Raw genomic sequence first — 23,675 nt, forward strand, 5'->3', positions numbered from 1 at the left:
CCCCCCGCGCCACCCTTATTTATTTATTTACCTACTGTATCTACAACACACGCGCATATACCTACATATATATATATATATATATATGTGCATTTACCCACCGTGCTTGCGTTCGCTACGGATTTTCCGCGGGGAAAGCTGCACCCGCCTCGCCGCTCTCCCTAATCTGCGGGCGGCGCGTGCAGCTCCGGAGGGATCTTCCCGCTGTTGTGCACACGCCGTAGTTTCAAACATAGCACACTTTGTCTTTTGTGCTTCCTGCAAGCCTAAAAATCGCCTTAATCAAACTCCCTTTTTTTTTTTTTTTAACCCCTCCCCTCTCTGTCTCTCTCTCTCTGCTGACTTTTTAAGTTAAAAATGCGCGGTGGGGAAATCTGCGCTGTACTGCGCGGCGAGGCGGGCGGAGGGCAGGGGGGAGAGCGCGCCCGCCCGCCGGAACGGGCGACCGAGGGCCGCCGCGGGGCAATCTCGGTCTCCCTCTTCCCAGCCTCGCGAACAGATGGAAGTAGGGTCTCGCAAGGGACTGAAACATTTCTGAAAAACAGCTATCGTCATCGTTACTATTAGAAGGCTGTTAGCAGAATATGGCCTCGCTTTAAAACAGGAAGGCTCCGCACATTTTTTTTTTGTTGTTAATATATCATGTATTAACACCGAAACCGCCGCTCTTTTGCATCGCGGTGTAACGCAAGGGTCAGAAGTTCAGCCCGGCTTAAATCTGAATTATTTAGCAAGCGCACACATGACACGCTCTTTTGATTCCACACCGGSTTTATTCTTTATTTATTTTTTTAAGTTTTCTTCTTCTCAAACACAAGAGCCCCGCTCGGTGTTATTTGCCCTGGTACGCTGTTATTTGCCCGGCACGTATAGTTGACCTGAMTCTGATGAAGCCGATGAGAAAAAGTCTCCATGGGACTGTTGACCTGACAAGTAGCATGTCAGTCTCCCGGTGGCATTTGAATGTTCGCGCAGCGAATGCYCCGAGACGGGGGAGAGCGTAAAGCGGAGATTCGCTGGAATCCGTAATTAGACACAGTGATTTTGGAGGACTGGTTGCTGCTGCTCTCCTCCGGTGCCTAGCGCTTTGTTTTGTGACCTTGAGGTTAAGGATACCAACCAGCCCTGTTTATTTTTAATAAAATCTTACAGTTATATGAGACAGTTCTGGGTTTTATTTATTTTTGGCATAAGTGCTTCCATCTTATCTGCCTCACAGGTTTATAGTAAGGATTTAGCTAATATTTGGACAGCACTTTTAAGCTATAAAGCTCTATAGGTCTATTATACTGACTATTTTTCTGAGTTCTTCATTTTAGGGATGTGCTTTCATACTCTTTCACTTCAGGGAGATTGAGCTTAAATCTTTCCCGTAGATTTTATTAAATACCTGGTTTACAAATGCTGACTTGGGGTCAGATTTTATTTATAGCTGTAAATTTCAAAGAATTTATTGATCCTCAGCAACTTTATTCGAGATCTAAACCAGTTTAGCTCAGAATTCAAGCCATAGTTTTCAAGAAGAGAAATAGAGGATTTACATTAAATGCARTATTTTGAACTAATTTTCACACTCGGATTTTCCTAGTTTAGTAATGGCTGTGGGATGTGCTTTATTTTATTCACTTAATTCTTGGTATTCCGAGAATTCTGCTCTGTTTCTGAAAGAAGGGCATTGCATCTGGGCTTTGCAGAGAGGGGCAGGTGGATGAAAAATGATTTTGGGCATCCTACTCATGGTTCACTGGAGTCGCCATGCAGAAGTTGTTTAAAAATTAAGGTTAATATCAGTCTGGAGACATTCCTCTGAGCTTGGCACGCTATTCCTGACACTGGGAACGATGCGCGGCCACTGACATCCTTTCTCAGCGTTCAGGAAATACTGTCCTTTCATTTAGCATCTGTTTTAAGGGAGGCTAACCAAAGTCTACGTGATAGCAGTGAAAATTAGGATATTCAAGATGTGAACTGAACAAGTGATATATTTACAGAAAAAAATTACAGAAAAATGCTCTGTGGTTTTTTTTTATTTGATTGGAGTTTTTTTATAGAATGAATTACAGACTCGTACTTGATAGACTGAGAATTGTTTGTGAAAGTCCTCATTTTGGATTAGGCGGCTGATAGCCTGCAAGACTTTGGAAGCTGGTAACGCTTACACCACTGAAAGAAGAGATTTCTCTGTTAGTAATAGGTTATTATGTTACAAGGCGTGTGTTAGAGGGAGAATAATACAACTCCCCCTGTCTTTGCTGATTGTATCACAGCTAAGTGGCATCTTGAATCGTCAAAGCATCAAGTCCATCTTCTGATAAAATATTAGAAGACACACAGGCCTATTCAAGTGATTGGAGATTTCATTTTAGCCTTCAAAATATTTGATGGCAGTGCCATTTCATTAGCTATTGGCACATTGGAGGCACCTGGGTAGTAATCAGGTACCAAGGYTTTATAAAGGGTTTCCCACAAATGTTTCCCGTTTACTGCATGAAAAACCTTATTTCCTAGGGTCAGATGTGCTTCACAGAGACAGATTTTTGTTTATTTGAAGGGATTTAAAAATACAGTTCTTTAGTTTGCTACTGAAAATTCCTGCCTTCTGATACAGATCAAGCCATTTCAAAAATAAAGACCCTTCATCTCCAGAACTGTTGTTTGAGGTCTTTTTAAGATATCACCARCAAGGAACGTCTCCTCTCCACGCTTTGGCTCTAAGATTTGACTCCTGCTTTCAGCTAGTGAAGATCTCCTTAATTACATGTTTACATCTTTGATACTAATGTCAATTGTTTAATTTGCTGCTGCCTGAAATCCTGGTGATAGATATTTAGTGTTTAAAAGTTCTGGACCTAAGTGGAAATCAGGAAAATACCTGCCCCTGACTTCTCAAGGGAATGAGAAGAGTCTGATCTTATAAGGAGAAGCAGTATATTGAGTTGATCTCTCTTAGATGTGACAGAACCATTTGCTAAAAGTTCCCCCCAAAGACAGAGGTGGGTTTGCTAGAGTCATGATTTTGAGTTCTGATGAGCAGTGGCACAAGCAAAATCTATTTTACTGTGTTGGCAGAGCCCAGAGTTCTGTCCTGAGTTATGGGAAAATCTCTAGCAGTTGGAGCTGGTTGAAAAGTTAGGCCTCTGCTGGAGCTTTTTTTCCAAAGTTCATGAAGAGTCTGTTTAGCAACTTTATTTTCAAGTCACTTCTAGTCCCACTCGACCACACAGAGAGGTGTTTTCACTGCCACTGAAGTAATTGCGTTGGTTTATTGAGTTTTAGTGAACTAAGTCCACAATGCTGTTTTTTTGGAGGGGGAATGGGAGGAATTGGGCTTTCAGGGTTATTTTGGAGGGAGTGGTGTTGTTTGAGTCATTTGTCTACAACAGTAACAATATGTTTTCACCTATTCCTCATAATTATATGGAGAAAACTAAAATAYGTGCTACTGTGAACTGACTGTCTGTATTAAATTAGTTTGACTCCTATTTCCTGCCATCTGCAGCATAACTAGAAGAGAGAGCGAGAACAAAAAATACAAATGACTCAGTCACAGTTACGTTAGGAGACACAACATGCACCCGTTCTTGTCAAAGAATTCATTTCAGCTCGGAGTGAGATGGTGTTGTGACACCCTGGGCATGGAGGGGAGATGGTGCCATTCTGTCATTTAATAGAGATCCCCATTTATACTATAATATTTTGGCCAAGCAGCTACACATCATTTTTCTATATATTTAGACAGCCTCCAAAAGAAAATCTCAGCTGGTGTTGGAATGTAACTCAGTTCAATTAATTCCAATTTGACACAATTTTCGTGGAAATGTTAACTACCTATAGAACCAGGCTGCTGGAAAAACCAGAAGTAGGTTTGAACAAAGGGAGTGGAGACAAGCAGATGCACCCGGAGGCTCCCTGGGAGAGTCGATCCACCTAAGTTTGTGAAGCTTGAGGAACTTAACCCATGTCAAGGCTCTGGAGCAAGCCCCACGCGACATCCCGCAATACCCGCTATCCTGAGCRGTGTAAGCATCCCTGTAGGCATCTGTCTTGGAAGGGCTTGTTTACCCCCAAATTTGCACGTGAGACAGACTGCCCCACCAGTGTTTGATGGGCGTTGCAGAGTTCATCATCGCACCCCCCCAGGATGAGGGTGATATTATTTCTCTTACTATACAGACAGAGAGAAAGGAGAGATTAAGTTACTCGCTCAATATGCTTCTTGAACAAACTCTGTAGCAGAGCCAGCCCCAAACCTTCTGAATTCCAGAGCCACGTACAAACAATTTTTCCTTCTATCCRTCTGATGCCTGGTAAAAGGCTGAAMGTGGTGGCAGCGCTCCTGGTTTTGATTTGGCTAAWGTGGTGCTCCTGGTTTTGATTTGGCTAATGCTTTGCACGCATCTTGAATGTTACATAAAACTCTTTTTTTTATTGGATTCCTCTAGGAATCAGKTTTTGGCTAAAGGCCAGATAGTTTYATCACTGTTCTAAGAAACGCTGCACTGTCTTTGCTGGTAGGGTTTACAGATAGCACAGGTTAACAGTGGGAAGTGGAAGAGTAAGTGATGAGAGGCAAATTATTATTGCTGAGTGACCTGAATTGCTTAATTAAGAGGTCAAAATATTAATAATAATAACAATAATAGTAATAAGTTTGAATATAACTAGGTGCAAGGCAATATAAGAGCGAATAAAGCTGCATGGAGCAGGAGGGTCTCTCGGAAAGCAGGGACTTTGAGATAGATTTAGGATTCCTTTTGGATAAATGCCTCAAAATGAAATCTCACTGTAGCTATATGTCTAAAAGGCCAGTACAGTCCTGAGATGTAAAAAAAGGAGTAATATCAAGCAGATAAGAGGATTTGATGTTGCCTGCATGCACAACGGCGGTAAGACCACTGTTAGGCCAGTTTTGGTGTTCACAGTTCAAAAGCGACGTGGAAATACGAAGGTTAGTTCAAAGGAAAGGTATGAAAAAGGATTCGGAAAGCAAGCRTGACGACATAAGGCATAAGCAGCTCAGCTTACTTAGCTCATCAAGGAAGACGCTGAGAAGTGACTTGGTCACCGCGTGTAGGTACTGACCCATGGAAAAGATATCCAAGACCGAGCAGCGAGTTTATTTTCCTGACAAAGGCATTACAGCATCCAGCGGCTGCAAGCGTAAGTTGGGCAAATCCTCTCGTAAAAGAAGACACAGTTTTCTGTCGCACGGAGCCCTAGATAATAAAACTGCGCTGGGAATGCTACACAGATGGGGGTGTTTAAGAGCAAGTTAAAYACGTGTTTGTAAGTGTATGCTCTCGTTTGCTTGGTGGAAGAATCTGTACGTCTTTCTGCGGCTGYGTGCGTGGGAGCTTTGCGAGGAGATTCGTCGCAGCTCCTTGTCGCACCTCCAAGAAGCTGGCTCCGTGGCTCCTGCCGGTGTCCTCATCATGCTTGCAGTTTTGAACCAGAACGATGATTATTATCCAATAACCATTCTGCTTTTTGGTGGCTTCAATATGGTCCTGACAGGAAGGATTTATTTTTTCTGCTGGATGAAACTGGCTGTATATATCCTGGATACTTGGATGTTGTTTCAGTTTTCTACATTCCCCTGGAGCATCAGAGAGGGAGGGATGGCTGGAGATGAGGCCTGGAATGGCTTTTTCTCAGCGTTTGGACATGGTGCAAAACCTCCAAGGTCTTAAGTGCCTGGATGCTGCATTTTGCTTTCATATTTATGGTCATGCTGGTTATGGTTGTTGAACGGGTTAGGACTTTCAGCTTGTGTCACCTTGGTAAGGGTCTTGAAGATGATGCAGCTTCTCCAGGAGAGATGCTGTGGTTTGCATACTGGGATCATCTAAATGTTTCTCATTCAATCTATTCGTTCTTCTGCAGAGGTCCTGGACATTGAGGACAGGTTCTCTGCCCCTTACACACAGATCTACTCTCCTGTGGATGAAAATGCTGCGGTTTAATTTTCAAATTTGCAATGGGATAGAACATGTTGCTTTGTGATAAACCAGAGATTAGACTCTCTGCTCTGTTTTCGAATGCTGTGAAACTTTCTATAATTTGTTCCTATAATTGATAAAGATCTGATTAACAAAGCTGTGATGAGTATTTTAAACAAAAGTTGTAGCATTCAGAAATTTAGAGGCTTTTGTATCCAGGAGTGCTATGGCGAGCTATCTGACTTTTTACTGAACAGCCCATAGGATTTCGTCTGGTAAGTCTTGCACGGAGCACAAATCTTAGCAAACACCCCGAATTATGATTCACTTACTAGAGAATGTATTGCATTCCTTTGTGGGTATTTGAATTAGTAATTATCCCGACTGATTTTCATAATGTTTTCTAAGAGCAATCAAAGTGCCATGAGCGTAGACTGATACCCTAGCACTGGCCATGCTGCGTGAAGGTGTGGGTACGACTGACCCTGCTCGGTTGTATCCTCTGTGCCGAGCGCAGGGGTTAGGAAGCTTTGCTATATGTGCAGCTGCACACGTAAATAGTGGGAATGCTTCCAAGGAAGCAGAGTTCCTCTGTATTTAGGAGATAAAACATTAGTAAGAGATTTTTTTTTTCCTCCAGCCCATTCCCTTTGAAACTTTGTTTCATGGTAGCCAGAGAGGGAAAAATTTGCTGGCTGGATGAGCAAATTGGCTGGAGAAGGTAACCAGGGCCCCAGTAATCAGCAGGGATGAAAACCCACACGCGCGTGTGTTCAAGCAAGTACGCACAGTGTTTTCTGCAGCGTCCTCGTGAAGGAAAATACCTTTTTGTGACTGTTAGCTGCAAAAAAACGGGAAGGGGTAAGGTTATAGCTGGGCTGCCGCATGTGCGGGTTTTCCCTGAGGTTCCCTGATTTTCTCCCCTTTCGCTCCCTTTCCGCTTCACCCTGGGGTAGGAATTTGCGTGGTTGTACCCGGCACTTTGTTCCCTGAATAATTCAGCCGCAATCCCAGCTCCGCTCGTGGCCAACACYGACTTCCAAACGATCGGACTCAGGCTGCGTGATTCTCGAAGCGGGATATTTTAAATTCTGTTCTCCCGAGGACCAATGTTTAGGACGTTAGTTTGTCCTCGCGCTAATAGGGGGCCAGACGCCCTTTCAGACCTGCTCSGAAGCGGAGGCGAGGTTGTCTCGCGTGGGGAAGTCTGCCCCAGAAATAAATGAAATAATGAGATGGTGAAATAAATGAGGAGCTCCGGGAGTGAAAATGCTTAGGCTGTGCTCTCTAAACGCAGATGCCCAAGGCAAGGAAAGCCCTTAGGTGGTGACTGTATAGATTTCGCTCACTGTGTGGGGAAAAAAAAATAGAGATTTCTTTTTATAATGTATTTATTTATTTATTATTTGCTAGCCCAAGGCTCCTTCCTTGAAGTCGATCCCGGCTGTTGACGTTGATTCGGCTTTTCACAAGCAGCGGCGGGATCGCCCCTCTCTGCCGCCGGAGGAGAGGGCACCTTCCCGCGGCGCGCGAGGTCCGCCCGCACCTCCGCGAGCGCCTGTGAAAAGGCGCCCGCCCTAGAAAACGTGCGGTTTGTTGTTCTGTTACTTTTAAATCACTGCTGCAATGTTCCTCCTGTCTGCTGCAAGCAATTTAATTTTAAAAGGCAACTAAGAGCTCGTCCGTCGCGGCGCTGCCGCAGAGGAAGCGGGCAGTCCTTATGCTTGCAGCGAAACGTTTGCAACAGTTTTGAAATGAGACAGTGCAACATAAGAAACCCCCTAAGCTTTTTGGAGGGGAAGAGGAAAATATCCTTTCTCTGCTATTTGAGGGGCTGGGCATCTTGTTTGGGGGGGGGTTATGGGAGTTTCTTTGTCACAAAACGCTTTGCATGCGACCGTGAGGGCAGATGATGTGGTCCAGAGGGCCGGATCACGCACCGGTAGGTTAAGCGTGTGAACGCTCACAAAGCCTAGTCGAACCTGTCGCGTTTTCCATTACGTACACTGCGTCTTGTGGCAGGACGGGAGCACCGTATCAGCAAGTTCTCCGTCATACTTCTCAAAAGGAGAAGCAGTTATATGTCTGCAAAGTAAATTTCTGTATATCTTGCGCTACGCCTGGGTATTTTGGGAGATGCCAAGTTTCCCTCTGTAGCAATTTCTCCAAAAGATGCTTTGTTACCAGTTTAACCATTTCAGAAAGAGTGTTTAATATAGAACTGTCTTTTCACTTCTCTAATAATGTGTWATTTTCTATGAGGGTTTTGCCTTTTATGTTACTTAATGATTTTCAGAAATCACTCACTTGTGAACACCCACCTTAATTTCAGGCAGCGAGTGCATGGAAGAGAAACCTCAGCATCGGTTGGTAACCACAGTTCAGAGGTTGTAGTATCTTATAGCATCAAGGTATATTATTATTTATTACAGCTAAAAATCTTCATTGCTCAGAGGATAGATCTGGAAAGTTTTCACAAGCTGAGAAATCACACTAGTGTCTTTTAAAATTGTCTTTAATTTAAACTTTGATTTAGGAGCACATAAGATATTCAAAGTAGCGTGAGTCATCACTCATTGGCGGTGGCTGAAATTCTTGTAATTTCCAYCTTCAGCCGTTGTTTTACGGCTTCCCCAGGACCACATGAGCAAAGTAGATTTACGGCTTGTGAAGCGAACACCGACACTGGGCACGTTGGTCACTCAGCACATTTGGTAAAGTGYTTCGTCTCCGTGGTGGAAAATCAGCATATTGCAGGGGTGACTGCTCACGGGTGTCGTCCCCTTGACTTCAACGGGAAGTTTTGTCCACAGGCAGGTGTTTGCCGGTTGTGGCTCATGGGGGACTCTCTGGAAGCCCTTTATTTCATTCAATACCAGGGCTCATGGTTTGCAGACTATCACTCAGTGTTATGAAATCAAACTAATAGGCAGTGAGAGGGCAAACTTCTATGTCTGGAAACTTAGTGTATTTGTTCCATCCAGTGTCAGGATCAGCTGAGTTTTGCAGCATACAGCAGAATCACCTCTTGCACCTCAAGCCACCAAATGAAAATAGCAGATGCCAGCTTTGAAATGGCCTGAGGAAGTTGCTCTTTGCACCATTTGTTCTGCCTGATGTCTTGCTGCAGGACATTCAGAAAATTGAGCTCTCTAAATGCTTAGTTGGGTTCAGAAAGGGCTTGGATGGATTCTCAAAAGTAGAGATGCACAGTGGGCTAGTAAACACAAACACTTTAGAAATCCCTTTGCCGTAATTAGTTGGAGTCAGGGAGCWTGCTAGCGAGGTGTCATCCTATAACCTCCCCCTTTATATCCTATCATAGGCATCCATCTATTGGCCTCTGCTGGCACGATGCTGGGCTAGACGGACTTCTGACTTTCCCTAGTGACGGCACGCTGCGTCCTGGCAAGAAGAGCCTTTGGAGGTAGAATGGTAGGAGGGAATGTGGAGCTGCCCGAGCTTCACGTCAGCAACCACAAGGGTGGCCTGGACCATCTAGGGGGACAACAGGGGCAGCACTGCCAAATGCCCACGGTGTGATGCTTGACAGCTCTGGAGAAAAAAATCTCACAGCGTGAACTTGTTTTTTCTGGACAAGGACTGCCACCACCCTGAAACGCATTTCACGTTTTCCAGACCAAAGAAGTAATCCTAGAAAAAAGAGGCCTTGAACTGATCTTCCAGATCCCCTCTTGCACCAAGAGTAACTGTGGAGTAACTTTTCTAGAGGTTTTGGAGGATAAGAAAGGTAGGTGTAATTCCTCCTATATAAGGCCGTCAAACTTTGCTACAGAAAAAAAAAAACAAAAAACCCCCACACAAACGGACCARTGTTGATTCTTATCCTTGGTTTAAGGCCAATCCTTTACTGTATTTTCTTTTAACTGTGAAAAATTTTCCTCTAGTTTATTTCCCTTTCTGTAAGAAACTCAGCATATGAATAATGTGCCTAAATTGCAGTGTAAATGCAGCTAGGGACATACTAGAATAGCTTCTTTGAATGTGGTTTGATTGGAGGTACATATAGTGATTCCAATTTAAAGGGATAGCTTTAGCACAGTTAACTAAGGAAAAAACATCCCCTACTTTGATATTTGTTCTTTGTCAAAATCTTATTTCCATTATTTTCCATCTCTCCTACTTTTTTTCTTCCTTTGCACTTTGCATCACACAATTCCTATAGAATCTGCTTTCAAAAATTGTTTAAAAACTGGAATGCCCAACTTGCTGTTGAATTGTGGACTCACAATTTGAGGCTGAACCTGCAGGCCTTAACAGAGATAAAATTCATATTGACCCTAGGCTCTTTGATGGCATATGGCAAATGTCACCTGAGTTATTAACAGCAAAACAGAATAATGGGCTCCGGTTAGTATTTGAGTAAGCCTTTACCAATGAATTGGAGGAGATTTCTTCCTAATCCCAGATGCCGATTAGTTTATATTCCGATCCACGCAGTTTGCTAACCTTTATGATTTTTTATACTAGCTGGAATGACTGCAGAAGCTGTTATTCATCCTGTAAATGGCTAATCTTTTTAGAAATTTAAGATTAGAAATGTACATTAAGAATGTTGAATTTAAATGTAATCCTCTGCTCACTCACTAGYGCAGACTGTTTCAGGATATTTGTTATTACACTGAAAACATTTTCCTCTCGCCTGGAAATGGCATTTATATTTCCTGTTCCAGTGCACCAATGACTGTTTTAAAGAGCAATATCTTGTTAGGCGTTGGGGATAAAAACTAATCCTTGCATCCTGGGGAGCTGAGACTCCTTAGTTTCAGACAGAAACACACCTGTGCTTAACTTTGCTCCCCTGAGAAATTCCTTTGTCCTCAGCTGCTCGTGCAAAGTCAGACACGTGGGTTAGTGCGTCCTGGGCTGAAATTTCAAAACGTATTGGTTCCAGCTGGGGCGTTTCTCGAGGTAGCTGCTATTAATGAAAGCAAGGCATCATGCAGGGCTCAAGGGCGAGGTGACAGTGGCATGTCCTCTTGAACGCGGATCGAAGGGAATAGGAAACGTTATGACATTAGGGTCAGCAAAAATTACTGCTATCTCGTCCTTGGGATTCACATTCACTGTTTATTGCAACTCAAAATCAAACAACCTCATCACTCTCATTCCTTTTAACGCAGCACTTTGGTCCCTGCCTGATGTCAGCGGCTGCTAGCTGGCGAAGTGTGTGAGCTGGGACCCCAAGCTGTTCAGCACCCGAAAGCCTCTTGTCCAAACTTCCAGCTGGGTATTGGAACTGGGCGCATATCCGGATAACGGGTGGGTTTCCTCACCRTTAAAACCAGCTGCTGATTCATGGTACCAAATCCTGAAAGTCCAGCATATTTTCTGACAGGTCATAGTGGTATTTTGATAGATACCAACAGGAATGTTTTCCAMACCAGTGCCTTTTTGTGCAGGGCACCTGCAGAACATTCACACAATAGATTCACTCCAGCCCGGTGCTCACACAGGAGCGTAATGAGAAGATCTGCACACGGTCCTGGGCAACGTGCTGTAAGTGACCCTGCTCAAAGTTTGGACTAGATGATCTCCAGAGGTCCTTTCCAACCTTGACCATTCTGTGATTGTGTATCAGGTCCACTAACTATAAATGGTCTTCTAAGCAGGAGCTATGAAATGATGGTTGCAAAGAAGAACATTTGTTTGCAGAAATTTCTTTGTGCGCACCAGCAGTTGTACACACCAGCACTGTCTACATGGAGGAAGGAAAAAGGAAAGTAAAAGGAAGTCTGCGGGAAGTAAAAAGACAAAAACCTTCTTCACGCAGGGCTTGCAGCATAGCCTATTGGTTTATGGACCAGCCTGTCCACCCCTCCAATACTCTAATTACTCCTCAATAACTAGATYGATTTCTGCTCTTTTATTTGTGAAAGCTGTCTGCGCCCTGCGACATCAGGGATGGTGCAGAAGTATAGATGGCCAAACATCTGTCTGGTAGTGTAATGCAGTGCTCATAAACTGCTGGGAAACACATGCTGCATGTTATTTTTTTTGCTAGTTTGGATGACCTTTACTTTTATTTAAGGACTGAGTCATTCCTCTTAATGGTACTTTAGKATTTACAGCACAGGCCCCTAGGGATCATGTCTGGGTCCCTTGGAAGGGTATGCTTTAGTCTGTATTTCCAAGGTATAGGATGAGTCAAACGGAGAGGACAGACTGGGCTTTCGGGCTGCGATGCTCATGTGCAGAGCCGGTAATGCAGAACCGCCAGGGAAGCCGATGGGAATGCCTTGCATGGAACCACGTCACTAACGGGTCAGCAAGGATCCATTAGAAAAATTACGTATTTTGAGTCAATTATGCATATTGTACAACTGCATACAATATACAGGGTATCTTTCCTGTCCTTCCCTGAACACACCAYGCACTTGACCCTGCCACACAAGGTAAAGACATGCTTGTTCTTACTGTAAACAGCAGGATGTGAACTGCTTATGTGATCTTTCACGTAAGGAACAAATGCTTTGCATAGAGTGTCTGCAGCTTGCGATTCCTTCAAAGTAGTCTACTGGGGAAAAGAAAACCTGCTGGAGATATGGAATTGTAAAATATTTTAAAACCAGAGAATTAATTAAAATTGATATTTAAAAAAATTAGAGACATCTGAATGCTTTCAAGATTTGTACTATTGGATTCCAGGGAATCCAGAAGGAATAGTTCGGTAGCAAATGGTATTCATCAAGCAATAACCAGATCTTGGGTCAGTACATTCAAAGAAATACGAACCAAAATGTGCCATGATCCAAACGACCCGAATAACCTAGCCTACCTCAGTAGTTTCATGATTTCAATAGGAGTTGTGTCTGCTGGGCAATTCTTCAAGGTGCAAATATGTTTTCCAAAAGGGATAATAATGGAAGGGTTTCAAAGTTATACAGGTATTGAAATTTCTAATTAAATAATTCATGTCTAAGTCAAAGATGAAAAATCCARTAACTGTAATGGTATATAAAGCTGCTGCAAGGTGTTTTAAATACATGCATCCACAAAGCTGCGTGACTGGATATCTAGCCCCRCTTTCTTCTCTACTGGAATAAATCCTTCTCTTTCTTATCTATGTTATCCCATCTCATGTCTGTCACCGAGCCTTGGGCTGATGGCAGGTGCTGGTGACAGACATAAACAAAGACAGTAAAAACACTAATATCCAACAGCTTTTTTTAGGGCTCCAAGTGTCACAGAAATGTGGAACTGGAAGTCTGGTGGCTGACAAGCAAGTGGCCAGAAAGAGYGTGTATGCCTTAAGGGGTTATATATGTTAAAATACTTTTTTCACTGTACTGGTAGTTTAGAATTTAAASTAGTCACATACCTGCTATTGAAAACATTTTTTGAGAGATGTTTTCCCCCATTTTCACTTAAATGGGAAAGTGTCTTGTTTTCTCAAAAACTTTMATTTTTTGCAGTTTTCAGCGTTGACTTATTTGCTTTTTGGACAATTTTCCAGTCCTTTCCTTTAGAACATTGTTCTGCTGAGGACTATAGAAAACTCTAAAGCGTAGACTAGGAGACGGAGATTTTCTTTCCCTTTGGTATTTTTTTCGCCTACTGCAGTATATGGCATATCTTGATTCCTTTGAAGTCAATGGGAGTCTTTTCATCGATTTTAATGGCAGCTGGATCAGACCTTTAGTGAAAAGCAGCGTACAAAGGCAGCTTGCTAACTTCAGACTAGAAACAAATCCTTTTAGGCGGGCAGTGCCTAATGGAAGCCCGGGCTTTGTCGAGGGACGGTGATGCCTGGTGTGTCGCTATTTGTTTCCCATGTTGGCGCCGGGCTATACGAAGCCAACCTTTTGCCGCCTAGACCATGCTTATTTGGAACAGAAGGTAGAAAAGCTTATTTTATTTTTAGAGCGACYTGAGGATGAGTCCTGAAATAAAGTAGATGCAGTGGACTGGTCGGGTGCCGGTAAGGGCTGCGGTATAGGGAGAAGCTGCCTATAATTGAGAAAGTTTTGCCACATTTGATTCTGGGGAGGGTGCTCTTTCAATGTGGTATGTTTAGATAAGCGGTATGAGAATTTGTAAAGTCAATAACTTGGTTTATAAACTTCAGCTCAGCTGGACTTAATCCTGCAGCTAGCAAATCCACGGACCAAGTAGCCCAGCTGTGTCCTCATTTGTTAAGATCTTAAACCCAAGAAGACGTCTGGGATGCTGATTTTTTTTTCTTTACACCTTTATAAGAAACTTAATAAAGGCAGATAGGAGTAAGATGTGCAGCAAACCCAGCTCTTTCGGCAGAGAAAGGAGGGGAAGGGAAGAGATACATTTAAATGATCTTTGGGCTGGCCAGATTTGGGACCTGGGTCTGCAAAGCTTATCTCTGCCTCGGAGAGAATACTTACTGCAATCAGGCTGGCTCAAGGAAGCACATAAGCACCAAGGCTTCTTGTCTTAGGGATATTTTCCTCTGCTGATTTGAAGGCTGTGCCACACCAGCCCGTTTCGTCGGACGGGGATCTCCCCTTGTGGCTCCTGAGCACCATCTTTGGGGATAAACTCCAGGGCTTGTGTGGTTCTCTGCTAACCGAAACAGTGCGGGTCTGAGCACGCACGCAGCGTGCAACAGGCCTGGGGTTATCACGGAGAAATCTGTCTGCTTGCAGGGGTGAATAGCAAGCGATAATTTAGGATATTCTATATTACTGTCTATACTGTTAATGAGGGCTRTTGATTATTTTCTGTATTATATTAGTAAATGAAATAAGCATTGARCAAAAGAAATATCCTCAAAATGGGCAGGTTTAAGAAAATCACATATAGCGCATTTGTAACTTTTCTTTTTCTTTTCTTTCTTTTTTCTTTTTTTTTTAAGTCATCTATTACTCGTAACACCTTTTTTAAACTGTTTATTGCTTCATACTTAGCAATTACTGGTATTTCCTCCTCTCCTTCTGTTTCCAGCTGAGCTTGGTTTTAATACAGCTTTTTTTGTTTACTTCAGCACAGATGGTGAGAGGTATAGGGAGGGCTTGTATATAGAGCCTCCTCTTGTTCCCTGTGAAACCCACATGGATTTTGGCCAGTGACTACAAGGAGTGCAGAAATGGGCCCGGCATAAAAGATTGCAGTGCTGGATTGTTTCACTTGTAAGAGGGAGACCAAATGCAGATATTTATGATTACAGAGAACATACATAAAACCAGATCAGCCATTTCTTTTTTTTTCTTTTTTTTTTTTCCAAAAGGAAAGAGGAAATAAGCCTTCTTCCTTGAAGAAGGCTGCATATAAATTTTAAGTCAATAGAAGTAAAAGTTTCCTCACCCATCCTGTAGACAGTCTGCCAAGATGAGTGCTGCAGTGGGTCATAGCTCCAAATGAGTTTCAAATGGACTTGGTTATTTTCTGGGTTATGATAACAAACAGCCAGGCCTCCAGCTGTAGTGCACCAACTAATTCCCGTAGTGGAAGTGCAGTGCTTCTTCAAATTCAGGAAGAACAGTATACGTTTTTCCTCCGAGACCTAAGGTAAAACTTGGTTCCCCTGCCAGTGAGACCTTCCCTCACTCTCCATGCTTGCAYGCCCAGAAGTTGCCAGTGTGGGTCAGAGAGCACCACTATCACAACTTGCACCAGCTGCCCTGAAAGAAGCAACAAAACACATAAAACAGGCAGTTATGGACCCCCYACTGCAATGATTTGGGCAATCCAGCTACGGATGATTTAGGATTTCAGTTTGAAGCTATGCAGATGACCTCACCAATGCCCCCAGCAGATAGGCAATTAACTATTTGCTGACTAAACATGCCTTCACCAGGCTCGGGACAATAGTTGTTAAACCTTTATGACTTCTAGGCGGGTGCAGATGAGATTTTGGAGAGYTGAAAATCTGCAAAAGCAGAACAAGGAAACTACAGCACTGGCATAGCTGCTGGAGTGGGTCAACAAGAGTCACACAAAGCCATGATAGAAAGTTGTCTTAGCCTGAAGAGGTGGTCCTTGCTCACCCAGCTCGTGCAGGTTGCTGTAGGCTGGGGCATACTCACGTGAGGAGTGAAGCAGAGTCGAGGGTGTGCAGTCCCTGGCGAGGCTGATGGAGAGCGATGAAGATGCAGCAAGCTAGAGACAATAAGCTCTTCAGCAGGGACCACTGGGGCTGGAAGAGGATGTTCGAATCGTGYCCATCAGATCTGAGGCTTCCACCAAAGCTCATCGCTGTTACGTGCTGCCCCTGCAAACACCATTCTTTGAACCCGGAGCATTGTCATGGCTTCAGTTTGTTAGAAATTGTCCAGCTTGCTGGTTCCTTARTTTTTCTGGCAAATATGCATTGTCAGAGACATTACTGGATGTTTTTTCCTAAAAGTCTCAACTACAAACTYGAGGCATAGGCTAGTCCTGCAAGCAACGACTGTTATAAACATGATGGTGTACGATCTGGAAAAATGTGATCATCGACGTGTGGAGGACTGATAACATCAACATTTTTTGGRTGAGGGTTAGGGACAGCAATCTGGATTCATTTGTGCAGAAAGAAATGCAAGACAGCAGAGATGGGCACTCACCCTAAATGAGTATTTGTCAGTGCAGTTATCCATTTTACATATCCTAGCAAAAACCCTGTGGATTTATGTATCAATATAAATATAAAAGAAAGAGATGGAGGTTGCAGGACACTGTTGGTCAGATTTCAGTTGTTTTGTCTAAGGAAGTCAAATTTTGTCACTTCTCTACTTCTCAGTGTCTCTCAAAAAATCAAGCATAGMTTTAAAAGTTATGGTATGATAATTTATGATAATGTAAAAGTCATTAGAAGATCACTGGCTTTTATTCCACTGACTCTCAAAAACGATAATTTTCCCAAAAATGCTGCTGTCTCAACAAGTCGCTCCGGTATCTTGTTACCTTGGTCTCAACACTGCCRCGAGTGTTACTCAGCTCGCTCTCAGGGGAGGCCCCGCGGAAAGCCGTGTTTGCGCAGGAGCCCGTGCACAGGGAGCTCATTGTAGGGCTGGGGTCTGAAGACTCATTATATTTAAAAACTCCAAGGTGTTACACTATCAAATATCACCTGAATGAAACGCGGCTGTATTYCCCAGGATAAACGAGCACATTTGCTTTAATAGTGTGGTGTTCACRTTCAGATTTTCTTTCTGCAGTATATTCGCTTATTTTCTAATTCAGAAAATGCACTAATTTGCGGGTCTGCCYGTTACTAATATGAATTAGGGTGCTTTTACTGTATAGCAAAATTAAAAACCACAGACTAGCAATAATATCTGTGCGGCAAAACACCCTCCTTAATTAAGCAATAGGACATGAAAGGCTGTGTATTTCTGAGTGATTATAGCACACCTCATGTTGTTTTATAAGGCATGAAATCTAATGCAGAGTGACCACCCGAGAATTGTAGTAATTGCCCTAAAAACACTGCCTGGAGTGCCTGGTTGCTATTGTGAAATGCAATCAAGATGTAAAAATAAGAATTAGCAATAGACCTGTGCATAAAAAGCCCTCTCAGATATGGTGCTGCCCTCAGTGACACCCTCTCGTTCTAGCTGTATCTTGGGCAAAGTTTTACAGACTGTAACTGAACAGCAAGAATACATTAAATATTTGGAAACTCAATCTTCTCGACACAAAATTGTTTAGAGGGATTAAAGCAAGTTCTAGACAGGCTCTCCCATTCTCTCCTAAATTCTTTAGGTTTATGTTTGCCTTCTGTAGACCCCACTTGTTTTYGGGTTTTAACTACGATTTTTTGGCATTTAGTTAATCAGTTCTACATAAACAATGATTAAATGGCCATCACCTTGGAAACTGCCTGCAACGTAAACCTATAACTCAAATATACAGTCTGTTATAGCTGGCAAAACGATTAGCTCAATTTGTTCAGACCATTCGTGCCAAACATAAAACATTTTCAAAAAAGAGACCTTAATAGGTGCTAACACAAACCATGTTTTGTGTGTGTGAAGTGGTGGGTGAGGAGCCCTTTCGGCTGGGCTCTTCCGTTTAGGGAAGGGTATCGGGAATCCYCACGTGTTTTAACCAGACTGGGGTGTTTTAACTAGACTAAGAGTAAGGAAAAATAGCGATTACAGTCTGTTACAGACCGAATAACAACTCCTGATRTGTCCTAGTATCAACCTGCAGTGATGCAGCCAAGGGTGAATATGAGTAAATGTCATTTCCCCCCCTCGAACGTGGCGTTATTGAGTTTATACCAGATGGGTGAGGATACCTGTTTTTTATTTATTACTGCCCTGCTGRAACAACGCCGTTTGTGCTCCTGCTAAGGATTCTGTGAAACACAGGTCCGCTTAAATAGACATCTTATTATATACTTTTGGGGAAAGGAGAAAGAGAGAGTGACAGTCTGCCATAAACACCTTTACTGGAAACTCTCCACTCAACCTTTTTTTTTTTTTTCCTGTTTTCATGTCGAATTTTCTTTAATTGAAAACCCGGTGGCACTTCTGGCCGTCATCGAGCGTTGAAATGCTGATAGAGCCGCTCGCTARCGGCGGGCTCGGCGGCAGGGCTGCGCGCTAGTGTCCCGGTGCRATATAGCAGTAGGCAGCTGGAGGATGCAATCGATTTCCCAAAGAAATAGGGTGACCCTCTTCCAGAGACTCGCACCCCTGCGCCAAATCGAGCGCCGATCAGTTCTGGTTCGCTTCCTCCCTTAAGAGGAGGATGGTTAATCTTATCCAGAGCCCGTAGGAYGCTTTTTTCCCTTCGTTTTCCTTAAATAGCGTGTGCATCCTTGTTRCGTTGTCACCTTTACTTAGTCGCAGCGGCAATGCAAAATGTCTCAGCATAGTCCACATCCTTGTCTGGTAACTGTTCGTTGTTTTATTGTGATAACATATGATCCCTCTAGAAGAGAGACTTCTTTAAAAAACGGTGTTTCTGATTTAGTAAAAATTTTACACTCCCCTTTTGGTTTCACCTTCAGGTTTTGCAAATTTCTCGGCATAGGCAGAAGCGCTATCGTTTCCTTTCTATAAACAATTAAAGGTATTTGCATTTTGGGATGAAACAACCCACGATCTTTCCACACCGTGCTGTTGGGAGCCTTCTCTCGCCGCTTGCCTGTGTTGAACACAGCGTTCACCACTTCGCCCTCCTTTGCGTTTTCCTGGTTTTGTGCCGCGGTCACCGCTGTCGGCCTCGTAGCTCTGCTCGCTTTGCCTCTGGTGTGTTCACTGGTATTTAAACTGTGTAATATAGTAGCTGTTCTTTTTAAGACCGAATCCAGCCAAAGACTTCGAATTCGAAACACTAAACTTTCAGTAATCACAGGGAACATCATTGTTTCACTTAATTTAGCTGCACCAATAAAGTCTTGCAGTTGTACAGAAACATGAAAATGAAAATGGTTTTCATGGTTTCAAACGGAAATGTCATTCGGTAATGCCTTTAAAGCTAATATTTTAGTTTAAAAAAACAGTAAAATATTCCTTAGTGATACTCCTTATTTTTTTCCTTTTTTGCATGTGTAAATTTGAGTTTGCCAGCAGGTCGGAAGGTCAATGCTTCTAGCTTTTAATTCAGAGTTTTGGCCACCAGAGGGAGATGCACTTTATTTTCTATGTCATTACAGCCCTGCAACTTCTTTCCAATGCACATCAGACCCGTATTGTATGCAGCGCATTTTTAGCTGTGGAAAGGAGTCAGATTACCTGTAAATAGGAGGAGACATTGATTTCAATTTATCCACTTTCAGGCTCAAGACTGGAAAGGCGATGCGGTTCCCCAAATCATTTCAGTCGGGAAGAAAACCCATAGAAAAACTGGGAGTTTCTTTCTTCTTTACCCTGCTATTAATACGGTGAGAGTGAGTTGGTTGTGTATTTTCCGCATAGTAAATAGAAAAGTGCAGGAGCTAAGGACCTTCACAAACCTTATCACCWCCCGCCTGGGTGAAAGCTTGCCTCTTTCATCTGCCTTCTCTAAAATAAAGAACTGACAATTATATTAATCTCCTCTTCTTTTCCCTCCTGAAAATCCTGAGTCCTTCTAAAGCAAAAGGCGGCACACACAGTTCACTTTAATAACACGAAGGAGAAAATGAGTGATACCTGAGAGGTGTTTATCATGTCCCCGACAGCACCGCTAGTGAGCAAGAGGGACTGAAAAATGACACTGACTGGAACAGGATTAAAATGTGCAGATTTGCCCGTGTTTAGAGGACCGTATCCTGGCGGGAGAGATGCTGGGGAAGGTTTTATGAGTTTAGGTGCAAATAATTGTTACAATCACAGGTCCAAATTTAATAGCTTTAATTCAGGCTTTGAATCTCTCAGGATTCCTGCGCCAGTTAATGCATTTATTTTCGAATGAAACCCGAATAGCAAGGTTTTGCCACTCCTGCGTAGAAGGACAGCTCCCAGTCYCGCACGTGTCTCCTTGCAGACTGGCACCCAGGGCTGCCCTGGGCTTGGCGGAGGTCTTTGCGCAGTTCTCTGTGATCCTTGTTTTATTGAACAAACTAAGGTKTCGGTGCCAAATGTCGGTATTGTCACAATCTTCCTTTCTTTTCGCAGGAAGCCCGCGCTGTGTTTTCCGTCTTCTCCATCCAGAGATGGTCTTGCGGGTATAAGGCCTATGAAACATTTTGGAAATGAGYGCCGTTATGCAAATTGGTACTAGAGAGGGAGCACAGATCTAAGTGTTGCAGCTTCTTATCGAGCTGTCCTTGAGTTCAACTGTAACGTCTGCCTGTATAACAACTGAAAACGTTGTAGCTGTTTGCAGAAGCAGGCAGGTACTCTGCAGTTATTTGCGCAAGTGTTTGGAGACCAAGAGGTAAAATTTTGGCAGAACAATTTGTCAGCACATTCTGTCTATCACAACAAGTCTTGCTTTATTTGCATGTCTCCTTTTCAGCATGCTCCATTCCCTCCTCAGCCTGCTGGAGTCCCCATTTTAGCTGAATGCTAGGATGAAAAATCACATCTCCACGTAAGAGGAGCTTCAGCTTCGTTGGACTGAAAGGACACAGAGAGTGCTCCACAGCGTTAAACTAAGCAGCTTTAGTAATCAGGTGGTAACAAAGTAGAAAAAGGAATGTAGTTCTGAAACAAAATAAGGTTAATAAATGGTTGAGATAGTGCCTACAGGAGATTAMGAGCTATACTGGTTAGAAGTGCCTGTAATCTCAGTCACTCAGAGTAAAGCACTTCTACTTTACTTAGCAGTAGAGCTTTCTTATTTCTTCAGCTTTGTATCCATGCAGTCTCACTTGTGGCTGGAGAAGGCACTCGTCTTGCTTGTGTCCAGGGTGCTGTGCAACAACTTCACGTGCAACTATATTTACTTAAAGCAATAAAAGGCAAAATATTCTTGTATTTTTCAAGAATATACTCCCTCCCCTGAGCCACAATTTTTATTAGCAGTCYCTATGCCAATTTTATCAGAATTGGAAATGGTAGTCCTGGAATACACCAGCTACTCAATGTGCAGAATGCATAATGATAGAGACCATTTTGCCCAGCATGTGTTTGGAGATGGGATAGGCAGTGGACTAGGATTTTCCAAAGTCATTAGTGATTGTATGCCCAGCCTTAAAACAGGGCCGCTCCTGAATATTGCCTAGACCGGCAGCTCAGCAATAATATTCAAGTCAGTTTTAGAACATTGTGGYCTGCATGTAGGGTATTCTGCATGAAAGTGGGATAGGTCTGCTTTGAGGGGACTTGGTGGATATATTGCCATTTACAGTAGTTGATACAGCTGATTACCATGGTTACCACACAGAAATGTTATGTACCTTGCTTGTAATTTTGGTTGCATGCTAMGCAAGAAGGAGAGAGGGAGGGAAAAGAAAGTGTGTTTGAGAAGTGTAGTCTATACTTAACTCGTAGGGGTCTTGCAAGGTTGAATTAGCTAATATTTGTGCCTAGCTTTGAAGGTGTAAAAAACTACTTATCTTTTATTACTGTTATTTTTATTATTTGTGCAAATCTTACYAGGCTGAACAAGTCAAATTTCTGAAATATCTTCACCTTTGAGACCTATGAGAAAAATATTACAGGAAAACCTTTGCTTCAAAGGAAAAATAAAGAAAGATAGTCCAGTAATTAAGGTGCTGATCTTGCAAGGGCTTGCAAGATCTCATTAAATTCTTGACTCTGAAAAATCCTTCCTGTCCATGTTAGTGTGTTGCCTCATCTAGCTATGACTCAGTTTCCCCTTGGGTGAATAGCGGAGAGTAGCACTTTTCTTGCCCATCTGGCCTACTTAGATTGGAAGCGTAGGGAACAGAGATTGCCTCTTTGCATTTGGCTGAGTTGAAGCCAGTCTTAACTGTGCCATGCCTTTCCTTGGAAAACCATGCCAACCATGAACAATTTGAGGATGTGATAACTGTTTTGCTAAAGTTGTTTAGGTGTCCTCAGTGGACAGCGGGAAAGGTAAGTGAGATGCCATTATAAATTAGCTGCTTCTTCTGACGTTATCTGTAAAACATTCTTAGTCAATGGACTGCAGTTTTATTACAGAGTCTTGGGAGCTATTTATGTTGGTATCTTTAAATTAACGAAGGTGTTAACTAGGGTAGTAAAGRTAATGGTTCCTTTAGGCTTACTGAAGCTCTCTACAGACTGGGGAGCAGATCCTCAGCTTGCAGATGTTGGTTTAGCCCCRCAAATGCCAGTGACATCATGTTACCTCTGTCTCAATATCCTGATATTACGRGGCAGATTCCCACTTTAAACCCTTATGCCTGGTGGGAAATGGAGAAGGTGTGTCTCAATTGCTCTGATTCATCTTGAAATTGAGAAGCATGAGATTATTCAAAGCCTTAGTAGATGTGAATGGGAAGATAGGTGGAGAAATAAGCTTTTACTATATAACTTTTGGGACAAGGTTATGTTAGAGGGCCACAACCCATTATCCTGTTTTGGAGCTGCCCAGCAGGACTAATATTAAACATCAGGAATATACTTCTGCCAGATCCCAAATGACTTGTTTATACTGAAGTTTCTGAAAAAATAAGATGCCTTGAGACCTTGAGATAGAGGCAGAACATGAACCAGGAGCTCAGGGTTCAAATATTAGGCACATGGAATAGACTGAAAGGCAGGTGAACTCTCTCTGACATTCAGAATGGCTAAAAGTGTTGCAGAAATCCAAGCTGAATGCTGGAGGCCTTTTCTTCTTTTTCCTCCCAAGTAGTTCTCTGGTAAGAATAATTTCTATGCCACTAGAGAGCTTCTACAAGAATGTACTCTGAAGGCTGATGGGATGGGCTAGCTGAATATATTATTTCTTGGAATATTTTATTATTTTTTAAATTTTGTTTTGTTAAAATAATGTGGAATAAATGCTTTGTGTCCCTTTGGTACATAACCTTGCCTCTGCACTTTACTGACCAGCTCTCCCAAATGAATACTTCTCTGTGATCCCTGTAAAAGGCATAAATGTATTATCCCTGATGCAAAGTGTTTGAAGAAAAAGAATTTTTTTCTTATGTTGGTAGGTTTAACATTATATATGACACTTCTAGTAACAGTTTCTAAAATAGCCACACTAGATAAAAAGGTGAGAGGGATGAATAATGAGGTCTAGGCAAAGAAGAAATAYTTCAAAACATTTATCTTAGAGCCACATCAGAAGAGAAATGTCATCCCAGATTTAATTTGTCAATAGACTRGACAACTGGATAAAAAAAGGGTCAATATCGCAGACTGCAGATAGTCTGGCCACCTTTCTCTAGGCAGATGCAATGAAATTTCTTTTCTCCCTCTGATA

The sequence above is a fragment of the Rhea americana genome, unplaced genomic scaffold, assembly GCF_003343005.1.
Source record: "Rhea americana isolate MKP2758 unplaced genomic scaffold, rheAme1 scaffold_63, whole genome shotgun sequence".
NCBI classification, from domain to species: Eukaryota; Metazoa; Chordata; class Aves; order Rheiformes; family Rheidae; genus Rhea; species Rhea americana.